Source organism: Haemaphysalis longicornis, unplaced genomic scaffold (assembly GCF_048455015.1).
Source record: "Haemaphysalis longicornis isolate Haplotype H1 unplaced genomic scaffold, Haemaphysalis longicornis Haplotype H1 scaffold_8, whole genome shotgun sequence".
In the NCBI taxonomy this organism is placed as follows: Eukaryota; Metazoa; Arthropoda; class Arachnida; order Ixodida; family Ixodidae; genus Haemaphysalis; species Haemaphysalis longicornis.
Window position 1 is genome coordinate 174,429,632 of NW_027526445.1, and position 13,773 is coordinate 174,443,404.

The following is a 13,773-nucleotide window of genomic DNA, read 5'->3' on the forward strand; positions in this document are numbered from 1 at the left end:
CGATTTCGACATGTTCGGTCGAAGTTCTCAACAACCCTCCCCTTCTCCCTGCCTGTTCTCTTCACCCGGCTCTGTTTTCCGTCCATCAAAAGGCAACACTTCGGCAGTCCACTTTGAAGTGAGGGAGAAAACGCGTATCTCCAAATAATTCCAAATGATCAAGCCTATAGCGAGAAACTCGGGCCCACAATTTCCCACCCAAAACGAGGTTGCGAAGGAGGAATCGGCCTTCTGAGAAACCGCCTGAGCAGGCTTCGGGAGACCGTATTAATAAAACTAACTCGTGTTACTTTTGGCTTTAGACACTTACACTGAAACAAAATGCTGAAAAATGAAGAAAACGTATGTCGAAAATGAGCCCTGCGCAGAGGTTGTCGGCCCGTAATGTAACTTATATTTGATGCAGCAAAAAGTGACGCACGAATTTGAATTATCTTATTAGATGCGACGCTGCGAGCATCTCTTGTCGGTGGCCCTGCCCTTCCTGCGTGCGTCCGTTGTTGTTGTCCGCAAGGCTGCGTTTATCCTCCACTCTCCCCCTATCCTCTCCGATAGCGAACACTGTCTCGAGAGGGGCTGTGGTGTAAGTAAACAATTAGCGGTGTAGTGGCATCATATGTAATTAGGTCATCAGGTAATCAAAATATTCAATCCCAGCAGAACAATTTCTTTTTGCTTGGTTTTTAAACTTTCGAAAGCGCTACCTGAGCCCACATACAAAAAATAATGCTGGTTGGGCAAGTATTTCTAGATTTACAGCCGTGTCTTCAAACTAGGAGTTTGGTCGCTGGTGTCACCCATACGTCAGACTGGTCTTTACTGCAACACATTCATCTTTCTAGCGTTCAGCTGATATCGCTCGAAAGAGGCATCCTTGAATAACTATTTCCCAGAAAATTAGCTGTTTTGTTTTTGTTCTCAAATTATTAGAATAGCTTTGGTGAATGTCCTAAATATAGGGCACCAGCGCCGAAACAGTGAATATACCAAAAGTGAACCACAAGTCACAAACAGGCAGTTGAGTTTATTCGCCATCATTCATTTTAAAAGCAGCTGCAAATGACTCGATAGGGTTCATATCTTTTTTAGCACGGTTTTCCGAACGCGAAGTGTACTAGTACCTTACTTATCACACAGGCTTGTAGTCACACTTTTATTATCCGGGTGCGAAAATGAAAAAAAAAAAAAAAAACGACGGACAAATATTTACGCATTATTTATTCGCCATAGAGAAGTATTTCGCCAACGCCACGAAGGCAGTGTAATAAAGGTGAAAAAAGGCAGCCACAGCCAATCAGTCTTGGTGTTTTTACATTGCCGTGGTGAACGACGCGCCGTTAATCCAGGTCACAGTCTCCAGAAAAGATGTCCACTATTCTCCACTGGAAAGGCACACGAGGATTGTACGAAGAATTCGGAAGTGGATGCTGCGGCAGAGAGACTCAATTCATGTAAAAGTCTGTCTTGACACGGGCGATTCTGTCGAAGAGTCCCGGTATGCATTTCTTCGTGGCATCCACCATGTGGACGTTGAACAAGAGGATCGAGAAGTTTTTTCGCGGAGGAAGGTTCTTCACGAAGGCGACCTGCAATGTCGGTTTGGGGAGTGCGGGTGTTTAATTATAGTACTAAAATTGCATATAAATGGTCACCAAAGTCAAAATATAAATTACTCTAGATCAATTGATTAGCGCACCTAGAACCAAATATACGACTCCTAAGTGTATATGGGTATCACCGGCACTGGAATTTGCACAGAAATTGGTTAAAATCTATGGCGTGCGCAACGTTTTTCCTTACTGCCGCTAGGCGGCTCTACTCGTTCACACTTGGGACAGCGGAACCGCCTTTCGAGAAAGCGTGCGGGCTACGCCCAAGCGGTTGATTTGACACCAACATACGAGGAGCCTCAAAAGGACAATGTGTTTCTTTCAACAAAGCATCAATGCTCATCACTGGTCCCCTTCACGAACATTGACGATTGCTTAGTGGTACGGAGCTGCAAATGACGGGGCAGTTCCGAAAAGCGCGGCTGATGTGGACGAAACTGACCAAACCGCACGGTGCGTAGTAGCGATTTATTCGGTTGCTTCTATACCGTTATAAATCACCGCTGCTTCGCTTGCTTCCCGTTTACGGTGACGCAAGCGGCGGCTCGAGAGAGAGAAGCTTTATTTGTGCTGCGCTTCTTATCGGTTAATCATGATGGTCGGGCCCTCTAGTCCGGGGCTTTCATTGGCCGACTTGTTGCGGTCGTTGCGTTCCCGTCTCGCCTTGCAGACGAGGCAACGAGAGCAATCCGTCGGCCAACGGAAGCCCATGACTAGAGAGCCCGACCATCGTGATTATTCATCGAGTCCCCTTAAATTTGGCGCCACTTCAATGCACAATTGTATTGCTGAGAAGACATTTTTCAGAAGTCATGTGGGAACTCTGGTACCGCCTTGTAACGGCCCCAGGGCCTCTTATTGGTAAGACCCTTGTAACACCCTAGGAATATCTATAATCCCCTATACACCGAGCCCTTCTAAACAGGGCCTCACGAGTGCGCTACTGGGGAGACATCTTTGGAGACAGTATGAAAAGTTTGATGTCAAAGTATGAAGCCCCTAGCGTCCGCTATTAAATACTTCCATAAGAATTAATGCGTCCTACGAAGTGGTACTTACTGATAACTTCTAAAGTGGGCTTTACTACTTTACCCTAGTGCATTGCGGCGAAAACATCTGATCACTCGCAATTTCGGTTGCCGTAAGCTCAAATATGAGTGCGTTAGGGACATTTATAATAATAGTTCCACACGCAGCGAAAGTGACACGTCAAGCGTTACAACTGGGCCGTTTAATAGATGTATCCACATCGAAATCCTTAAGCGTTTAAAATGTTGAGTTATAATGCTTTCTGTTCCTCGCTTTCTGAACTTTTGCATTAAGTGTCTCGTCCTGTGCACGTCGCTTTTGAAAGTATTTAGGCCTGGATCCGGAGCGTGGTAAAATTTTAAAAGCGGCATCGACGAAGTCTCCTCGGCAATAGGCGCCTTACCGTCGTGAAAGTACGTTGCGGCGCGCAATTTTAAACGCGAAGATGGAAGAAGCAGCCTGTACGCAATGGCAATTTTACGTATTAAGAGTATTAAGACTAAAGACTACAACGTGTCTTTACAGACGGATAGATAAGTGCGCGGCGCTAACCCGTACTACTAGCGTTTTGCTTGGGAGCAATGTGTACCAAGGCCCCTTTTCGCATAAAAGATACTGGCATACGCAAGCTTCCCTGCCGACTCTAGTAATTAAGCAGTTTGGTCGCATGTATAAAGTGAATCATCGTTATATAAAAGGTCTTGATGCACGAAGAATTTTGGATTTTGTTATGGCGACAGTATTCATATTCATAGACATCATCGTTTCTGATGTGTCATTTGCGAATACGGCACACCCTCGTTGTAATGAAAGCGCGTTATTCCAAATCTGTTTCTTGAAAGTGTTTCATGGTCCGCACAGCAGTGTACACCTCTTTTCAACGAAATTCCGCTGATAACCAGGCACGCTTCTTATCCTGACGACTTCGTTATACTACGGAACCTGTGAGCTCAAATCGACGTCAAGAGAGCAACGCCAATAAAAAAAAAAAAAAAACACGCCGGAGTTAACCACGACATGCAGGGCAAAAACGTTTTCTCCACATTAATGATGCAGCAATAACTTACTGACGTTCCCAAATTAAAAACAAACCTTTCTAAGGCATCTACTGGATTTAATTGTTGTTCCGCTTTACTGAAGGTGGAAAATGATGTTAATGCCGCTGCGAGAAAGATGTTCCTTCACAGCAATGTCAAATGTTTTGCGAGACCCTTTATGTATTTCTGCCGTTTAATGTTCTATTGGCTCAGTTTTGCATACTTCTTGTAAGTAAAGGTGGTTTGGTGTCTTTTGGATTGGGTTATGGGCGGGGCGGGGCATATCAACACGTTTAATTAAATTTCTGCATCACACCGGCAGTACGTGGCTGGTACCTTCTTCGGAACGGTAAATCGCTTGCGGGAGTCGGACGAATTCGGGGCATTGGATTCACAAAGTCATACGAAGAGAACATCCGTGAACGCAACTCACCTTCTCCGCTATAGTGTTTGCTGTATCCGCCAGGAAGGCGAACGTATCTTCTGCAATGAAACCCACTTGATAGCTCGAGCCGAAAACCATCCACGTCGTCTTATTACTCGGGCAGATCTGGAACAGGGCGCGGAGGGCAACTTTGCAGGACATCTGCTCGATTCCGCGACCGCGCAGAGTTTGAAATGGGTCGACACCTCCTATGTGGAAGGATAGCGACGCTTGAAGGACTACCTTAAAGCCATTCTGATTGCAATTATCGGAACGTATCAGTACATTGTCAGAGGTCCCTCCGCTGCATATGTTATTCCCTCACTTTCATGAACTTGCCGCCGAAAACACCCCATGACTGGCAGGCCCGGATCGTTTCGTCTCCACGCGTTCACATCTCTCCCAAAGCGGACCGCGTTAGCACGTGCTAGAACCACCGGCCAAGTACAAATCCAACGTCCGCGCTACGAACCCAAAGGAAAGGCTGTGCGCCCAGTGTGAGATGATCGCTGAATCGGATGGACGCCGCGAGCGACCCAGTTTCGATTGCGACAACAGGAAGCACTTTTTTTCGTTTCAATTGGCTGCACATATTATTGTTCCCCACCACTGATAATACGCGTCCCTGGGTCCTTCAGGGTGGCCTAGTGGCTAGGTTGCCGGCTTCACTGCGTAAAGGCCCCGGGTTAGATTCCCGGGATCTCCTTAACCACACTGTATTCTTGAGGCTTCGGAATTTGTAAGGGCGAAGTACCGTAGGGGCTCCGGCTGTCAGCATCTCCTGTCGTCGTTGCGGTAAATTGTTTTCAGACGATGATAAAAAAAAAGGGTATAAAAAATAAAACCGCTTGAAAATATTCTAACATGATTTCACTTAATTTAAAGTACAATAATACCCAGATTTTAATCGCAATATTAACAGAAATTTCTTAATTCCGTCTCGAAATTGCTTTTGACGACAGGGTTTCTCCTGTAAAGCATGCTTCTTAACATGCGGTGGCGTGTGACATGAAGACAACTTACGGCAAGTCTGTCTCTCATTTAATTGCTTAAATCCGGATAAACGCAAGCGAGGGCACCAACCCTTCAGCAAGCGCGCAATTTCTCCTTCCACTGGCACTTTTCCGTCGCCAAAATAGCGCGTATTAGCTTCAGAAATACTCTTTTCTGCAGTGGACGTTTGCCCATTAGCACCGATTTTCTTGTGGGAAACACCGGCGCACACTGCGTACTTCGCGCCCCTCCCGGTGATTCACGTTAGTGGAGATTCCCCGAGATTTTTGGTGCGACAGACAGGATTTCTTTCGCTTAAAACAGCTCTGCAATTATTATTTCTATTTTGCAGTAGTTGACAACTTTATGTGTGGGTGATATTACATGTGGTTCTGCTTGCGTTGCAGTCTGGTGTATTATTGTCACGAAACAAAAAAAAAAGCTCAGACGCGTTGTTTTATGATTTGCGCAAAATTAATACAGCAAATTTTTATTTCAGACAGACACCGGTTTTCACATAGTTAACCTTGTTGTACAACGGCTAAGCGCTTGGGAATATCTCGTAGAGAACAGGATAAGAGTAACGTGACAGACAATGTGATCTTTTCAAGCAATCGGACTACGCAATGGTGGAAGAATAACACAAGGCATCTGCAGAGCAGGAGTATCATCCTTAAGAGGCACTGTGGTGTTTCATTCCACTCCTTACTGGCATGAGGAGTCAGTCGATAATACCATCCCCTCTTTTTCCAGAAGAATAGAAAAAAAAACTACTACGGGCACTTAAGTCTGCTTACGTGCTTTGAAGGTGAACGCCTGGCTATTGATATTAACTGCTGCACCGTATTAACAGAGGACCCGTTGTAGGTCGAACTTTTTTGTCCGTCTGCTGAAGGTATTCCGTCACGTATGGTTAGGAGCGGGTTCCCGGACTCGCCAGTGGCCTCGAACATGGCCTCCGAGATAACCGCGCGCGCGTATCACTCCCGCCGTCCCAACCGCCGCGCGCCCCAGCCAAATTTTGTAAGCGTGCTGGTTCCCCAAGTGCGCACCTATGCATTGAATGCATCGTTCAGCCCTTTGGGCCGCTGTTTAGGCGGCATTTCGCGGCATATCAACGCTTCAGCTTGTCTGGTCGTGGCACGAGTGTGTTTGCGAGTTTAGCTGCCGCATTTCTGCTCAGCTCATGCCGGAGATTGTGACAGAGAACACCTGTAATGAATGTATCCTTCATTGGAACAGGCGAGAACAAGACACCTACTAAGCATAGGCCTCTTGCAGGTCGACCCGCGCGATCTCCATTGGTGCATATAGGGATCCCACCACCGTTTCCTTGCACTCTTCTGCGAAGCGGAAGAAAACATTAACTCTAATATGCATCTTATGCCATGAGACATGAAATCGCATTTAGAAAAAAGCATCTTATCCTTGTTGGCTGAATCTAGCGCGAACGTACAAAACCGCCCAGTATCCCACGTACGGCACCAAATAGAGAAATGAAAATTGGTGGAGTTTATATTTAGTTGATCGTACAAAGCGTACATCAAGATATTTATTCGAACGCAATTCAGAAAAAAAAACCATGGTACAGAAAGTAGAAAATCAGAAATATAGAAGTGATATTAACAAATTCAAAAATACAAATCCTATACAGCTCCTCCACAAAACCACAAAACGCAGACCAAAATAAAGGAGCAGCGAAAATAACGACAAAAACGTGACCAAAAAATCACGTGAATAGGCAAGCCTTGTAACGCCCTGCATTTGTACAAAATGCATAAGTGTCGGAGTGGGCAGTGCACGATCACCCGTCCGAGAACTGTACATCTGATGAGCTGAAATGTCCCAACTGTGAACAACCGCACGCAGCATGTTCCCGAAAGTGTGAAAAGCACAAAGCAGAAAAACAAATAATCAATCTCAATGTAACACAAAACATCTCCTACCACGAAGCGCGGAGAAAACATGCCATGTTTTCTCCTAGGTATACCAACGCGGCTCGCCGGGGGGCGGATCCGCGTCTGGTGTCGGTGGCGACCCAGTACAGCAGTGCTGACTTGGCCCCGTCCTCGCCCCCCGCTGTGCTTTCCCCTGCAGCCCAAAACGTCGTCACACTGCCTGTGACTGCAGTAGCAGTGATGACAAGGACTCCTGGAGATGGTGCGGCCACTCCGGTGTCTGATGCACCCACCCTTAGTGTTCCTGAGAGCTTGGGGGACATGGACTCGGGGGTTGGGGGGGGGGGTGGCTCCACCCTCCATGTTTGCCGTGCCGCGTTCTGCGCCTCCAGACCGCGCGGCCAACAAAGACACCAAAATCTCTCGGAGCATGCCCAAAAGAGCCTGACCCATCAGCTGCTCATGGGGCGCCCGTTGAGGAAATGGACGTAACGCCATCCCCGGTTGCACCAGAGCTGTAGAGGGAACCGCGCTCCTCAGTTGAGCGTAGAACACAAATAACAAAAGTAACAGGTCCACAACGCAATAAATAACAAAACTGAAGTAAACAAACAAGCACAACAACCCCAAAAACAAAATTTATGTCGCAAAACATTTTACAGTGGAGTTGTAGGCGCTTGTTGAAAAATCTTGACGACATTTACGAAATATTGTCAGAACACAAGCCAGATGTAATGTGTCTCCAGGAAACACATCTCAACACAAAACACACAAATTTTCTGACACAGTACACGGTTTTTAGAAAGGATAGAGATGGCTGCACTCACTCCTCCGGAGGTGTTGCCTTAGTCGTTCAAAAGTCGATTGCTTGTCATTAAATAAGCCTGCAAACCAGCGTGCTTACACCTCCTTTTTATAAGCTGTAAAAACAACGCAGTCATAAGGCACCCATCCAACATCTTAATTCATGACACATCTACTGTATATTTGTTCGTTAGGCGGCCGTCCCTTCCGCAGCCGTATGCAATAACAGTAAATACTGTAGCCTCAAACTGTAGCCCCATGGAAGCTATCGCCTGTAGCATGCGACATGTCTTTTGCAAGCATAAACAAAAACAAAGCACCTAGTGCCTTAATTCAACAGCACTTTTTAAGTCTTCAGTGTAAATATCAATGTGCAGAGTCCTATACAGAAACGTCCAAAACAAATTCTGCAGTGTTATGTGCCGTACTTGGACCGAATCTCTGTGCTTCAAAAATCCTAAACCCTTGCAGTAGCATTTTTACAGGTGAAGCCCGAGTCATTGAACTGGGTATAGAACACATAATGCATAACAAAATAGTTTGCTCGGTCATATACACTGATTCTCTCAGTGTGGTGACAGCCCTGTCCTTAGCGAAGCCGCATAAGAACACAGTCTTCAATTCGCTCACAAACGCTATCATGGCAGCATATTCAATGGGGCTCAAAATTGCTGTTTGCTTGGTTAATGGTCATTGAACAATAGCAGGAAAGGAGGCTGCTGATAGGGAGGCAGCTGTCGCTGCTCTTCATAGAAATGTGGAATGTGGACACAATGTCAGTGCCTTACTGTGACCTGAAATCGCTCATTAAAAGAAAACTCCGGGAACGCTTGCAGAAACACTGGGACACGCAAACAGAAAACAAACTTCATGCAATTAAATCGCAAATAGGTAGAGGCATAACTGAAAAACTACACAGGTCTGTAGAAGTTGCTATGTGTCGTTCAACTTCAACGTGCGCCGAAACCCTGTGTGTACGGGATTTCGGCGCACGTTGAAGATCCCCAGGTGGTCAAAATTAATCCTGAGCCCTCCACTACGGCGCGCCTCATCGCCTGCGTTGCGTCGGCGTGTGAAACCCTACAACCAACCAAATCAATCGACTTTATAGGGTTAGTTTCCTGAGGGGTGCGGACCCAGTAAAGCCGACTGTGTGAAGGCTCCGTGCCTCCAAAGTGGCGGAGAGTGATGTTAAATAAAAATGATTTGATTTGGTTTCATAACTCCTCCACGCAAAACAAAAGCGCGTAAACCGGCATGTACCTGAGTGACAGCGGGTGTTATGTGTGTTATTCTGCAGTTAGTCTGCTGTATCGTTTATGTGCAAAAAATACGTTTTTCTAGACTCCATGATCTTATTGTAAAAAACAAAATTTTAAGCGCTAGTTTCAACCCCAAGAATACGCATTGCATGATATGTATATTAGCTTGCACACTTAAAAAAACTGTGTAAAGCGAATTCCAGTTATAAATTCGGTTGAATTTGAATGCTTACTTTGTGCCGAGCCTGCTTTGTCTGTATTAATCAGTTATTGATGAGCCATTCCACCATTCCACCAACTGCAACAGAACTGAAGGATTAAACTCTAACTACCACTTCCAGAATCCACAATAGATATGCAGCCGGTCGATATGCAACAAGGTGTATTTATTGTCTGGTGTTGACCGCGATTTCTCGTTCGCTTTTTTGACGTCAATGAAGATAGTCCGCTGATTGCAAGCTGATAGGGGTTGCGTCACACTTCCGGGAACACCCTAGAGACGAAGGTTGCACTGGCGGGACCATTCTGCCCATGCGAACTGTGCGGTCTATTCTCCCTCGAATCGCCGCTTTATACGGTACTAAGGCGCTAACCCACTTTCTGGTTGACGCGCCCGCGATAATATTAAAAAAAGTGTGGTTGATTCCTCCGTCATAGGAATCGGCCAAACACGAAAGTTAAATGTGCAGCGAAATCTGCAGCGAAATAAGCATGATTTGCAGGCGGCGCCTGTCTTGTGGGTGTGCTTGGCGAGCGACGTCTTGCTGGCGGGTCGCTTCGAAAAGGTGTACTGGCGTCATTTCCGTGACGGATATGACGTCAGTGAAATCTTGGTGTATCCCGGAATAAAACACTTTCGTGTGGAAATATAAAACCCTAAAACGAGCAACCCTAAGTATAACCTCGTTTTTAGTACTAAAGGTTGCTTTCACACAAGAAGACCCTGTGTGCAGGGGTCTTGCTTTGTTGGCCGCTTGCTTTGTTGCACTGGCGTCACTTCCGGGAGGGATGACGTCATGGAAACATTTATGGATCATTTATGGATATTTATGGATATTTTTGGACCTTTATGGATATGACGTCATGGAAACCGGAATAACACACTTTCGTGTTATAAATTCTGCGGTGGTACAGCTACAAATAAGGACGTTGGCACTCTTTAACAATGAGCTCAATTCCCTTGCAATAGTTCAATCGCTGCTATTTCAGTTGCTTCTTGGAGGATTAAGGTGTGCAACTATGTGGCGAGAAAGGAAGTGTTGGTCGACAAGGAACAGTCTTTTACCATGCACAAAAACAGCGCTTTCTCCCGATTCATTGTCTAAAATCCCAGATCGGGTTCATGCTGTAGCGTTAGAATTTTTCCTTGGCAAAAACGTTATACAACCAGCATGACGCGGGAATCCCAAACCAACTGACAGATTAAAGGTATACATAATATCGCGGATCATGGGTGGGACAGGATGTCCGAAAAGTGCGAAACACGAATGGCTGGCGACACCCACAGCATTTGCCACATGCATGTGTCATCATCATCAGTACGAGTAGGGAACGGCGTAATAGAGGGATGACAATCATTAATGACCATTACCCCAGTACCACTGCTGTTCGTGTTTGAGGTTGCAATACAGGGATTACACAATAGCGATGGTGTGTTTTTCCCGGCAAGCATATTTCTGCCTCATCCGGTGCTGAAAATTATTCAAATATAGCAATACGTCGAATATAACCGCTTAGCAAATGTTTTGAAGAAGGCACCAAAAGCCCGCCAGTGAAGTTTGCGTCCCAATGGTTTGTTTCAACGGAAAAAGATGGCGCAACGATGCCGGCATTTGAATAGCGCAGTGGTACAATTTCGAAGGAGCTGCGCCAGGAGGCGCCACGTTCTTCGAATAACTTCACCTACTACGGCCACGGCCGGGCTGGAGGAGCGGCGGGCGCGCAGTTTCATACGGCCTGCACTTCGGGTATAGTTCCCACCTTTCACCGCCGCTAGTTCGTGGCGCTTCGGACCAACCCTCGCCAGTTGACCCACAGCACGGGCGGGTTAGAGGAGCGGTGCGCGCGGATTTGCCGCTGCCCTAGCCCTGCCGTGGCTACAGGTGATACCTGCCAGTGTTAATTTACATGGGCGTTCTTAAAATAGTTGATTCCTTACCCCCTTCTGAATTTTCGGTCTATTAGGGTCAAACAGCCTAACATTATCATTCGGAAGCGCCGAATCAAACATTTGAAAGAAACATTTCAACGCGGGGCGCATGACGAAAAATATGCGAGATCTTCATATCTTATCAGCGACTGTATTATATGAAAATGGTGAGACAGGCAAATAAATAAACACGGCACTTTCCGTGACTGAAATATCATTTCTTATTTTTTTATTTTTCCTTTCGGATGATGTCTTGGTTTGCACACGCACAGGGCACGACCAGTGACGCGAATGATTTCCCGTCGAGGGAAATAGGGTTATCGCTTAGCTAAACGTGATTCTGCTATTCACGCTCCGGTCGGGCTGAGCGACCCGCCGGCAGCGAAGCGCACTGTCAAAACCACACAGCTGCTCGGCCAGAGGCGATGCGTCGACTAACAGAAAGGCGGGTTGGAAGGGCAGAGGGTTGGTTCGAAGCGCCCCCACTGTAAAGAATCTGCTGTATTGGTTCCTTCTTGGGTGCGCAGGCCGTATGAAAGTGCGCGCTCGCCGCTGCTCCAGTCCGGCCGTGCTACGGCAGGGTGTCTTTCACCTCACGCCTACAGGTGGCGACACAGTGCACTTCGTTGGAAAAAATCATGGCTATGGAAAAAATTCTTTCGCGTGCAGCGTACGCCGCCTATCTACCCGTCCAGGCTGTAGAGCACATCTGAAGTTGTGAAGAAAAACACCACGATGCCCAGGTTTAGTAATTCAAGAGGAATTGCGGTGAACCTTGTGGTTACGCGTTATGCCGCAGTGATGGAAATAAAACAGGAACAGTATCAAGAATACCTAATTGAAATAGCTATTTATATCTACATAATGAAGTAAATGAGGTTGTACCTCTAAAAATTTCTCAGCGCCAAATAGCGAAAAAAGCACGAACTATGTCCTAAAAAAGAAGTTGCATCACTTTCGGTTTGATATTTCGCGACTTCGACCGTCGGCAAAAGGTTTAGAACCTGTTTATTACTGTGAAGGCAGACGACAACAGCAGCTGTGTTGGTGCACAAATATTGCGTTATGTATGGGGACTTACTGCATCAATTGAATAGAGACACATACGCGTATACATTTTGAATTCTAACTCAAAATTACTTGTCCGGTAATTTTTTCCAGATTTATAAAGCAAGATTTACATTTGTTTTTTTAAGCACACTCCTAAACGGGGAAGGATCGGATGTTTTGCAAATTTGCATCTTTAAACCGCGTGATAGTGACCCGGACACGTGAAAAAAATACGCTACATCCCAAAGCGCGTGATAGTGACCCGGAAACGTGAAAAAAATAAGCTACCCCACAAGGCTCCAGTGTACCATATGTGTGTTTCTTTAATGTTTATTTTTCACAAACCAATACCTTGTGCTTCCAGATGATCAAGCGGAAGAGTTCAGCCTAACCTGGGTGATTAACCAAGACAGACAGACAGAGAGAGAGAGAGAGAGACAGAGAGAGAGATGGCTGTTTATGGGAACTGCTGAGGTCACCCCTAGTAGGGACAAGTCTTGCTACACCAGATGGGGATGACTACAACGATGAGTGGTGAATATTAGACATGAAACAACAGCAGGAAGAAGACAAACAAGAAACGTTAAAAACGAGAAACAAGAAAATGCTGCTAGTAGAGCCAGAACATAAAAAATACCATTCGAAAGGCAACCGTTAATGTAAACGCTGAAGCAAGATGCAAAGTAAGCGGCGCAAAATAACTAACACCACCAACTCAAGAAAAATAGGTAGATGATCACCACAGCGCGAAAGAGTACATATCATGAGACACTTGCGCTATGTATGATCTAGAGATATTTGTCCAGTTCAGAGTCTCGTAGGAACATGAGCAGAACTTTTGTACCCAAGGTACTGTCACCCCTATTGGCCCAGGGTATAAGGAATTCACAACGCTCAAGCCGGCCTCCATGATGTACACGAGACAGGGAGCTCGCTCCAGTTTTTTCGCGTAGCAGCACTTTTTCGTTGAATTTTCGGCTGTCATTTTGGCCATATGGGAAAAATGGAATCTTGGAAGGAATTTAAGGAGTCGTGGAGTAAAAATGAAAAATAATGTCAGCAAATTGACTTTCATCTTTTGTTACTTTGTTTTCTTTTATAAAGTTTTGTTAACACTTCGTCGAATGTATGTTCAAGAATCCGCAGACGTGCTCCCGCAAGCCACCATCATCCAAGATCGCTTCCAATTCTCTTCCTAAATTACGAGGGAACCTAGAGGAAAGAATACTCATGATGAGAAAGAGTTATGAAAGCGTGAAGCATCGGCTGCTGGAGGGCTAAAGCCTGTTCACGTGCATTCCTGCGCAATATACAAATAGGTATTTCGGGCGTGCCTTAGAGCACGTGCTGCCAAGAGATGGCTCCAGAAGTACCAACATTTCTTCGTTCTTTTTCATACAGGCAGTTTTTACTTAAAGCTTTAGCATGCAAAGTAAGCAGGCTGTTTGGTACAAAACGTGATATACATAGCCAAGTGCTCGTGAGCGGCAGATGTAGTGAAACTTAGTTCCCGCTGA

General features: G+C 45.9%; 1 long non-coding RNA gene across 1 annotated transcript; it reads right to left on the reverse strand.

Annotated features, from left to right (window-relative positions):
• Positions 1–1,233: 1,233 nt before the first annotated feature.
• Positions 1,234–6,431, reverse strand: LOC144148738 (uncharacterized). The gene is made up of 3 exons (XR_013318045.1): positions 6,355–6,431; positions 4,110–4,226; positions 1,234–1,586 (listed from the first exon to the last, which is right to left on the reverse strand). It is a non-coding gene; the product is annotated as an uncharacterized LOC144148738 (long non-coding RNA).
• Positions 6,432–13,773: the final 7,342 nt, after the last annotated feature.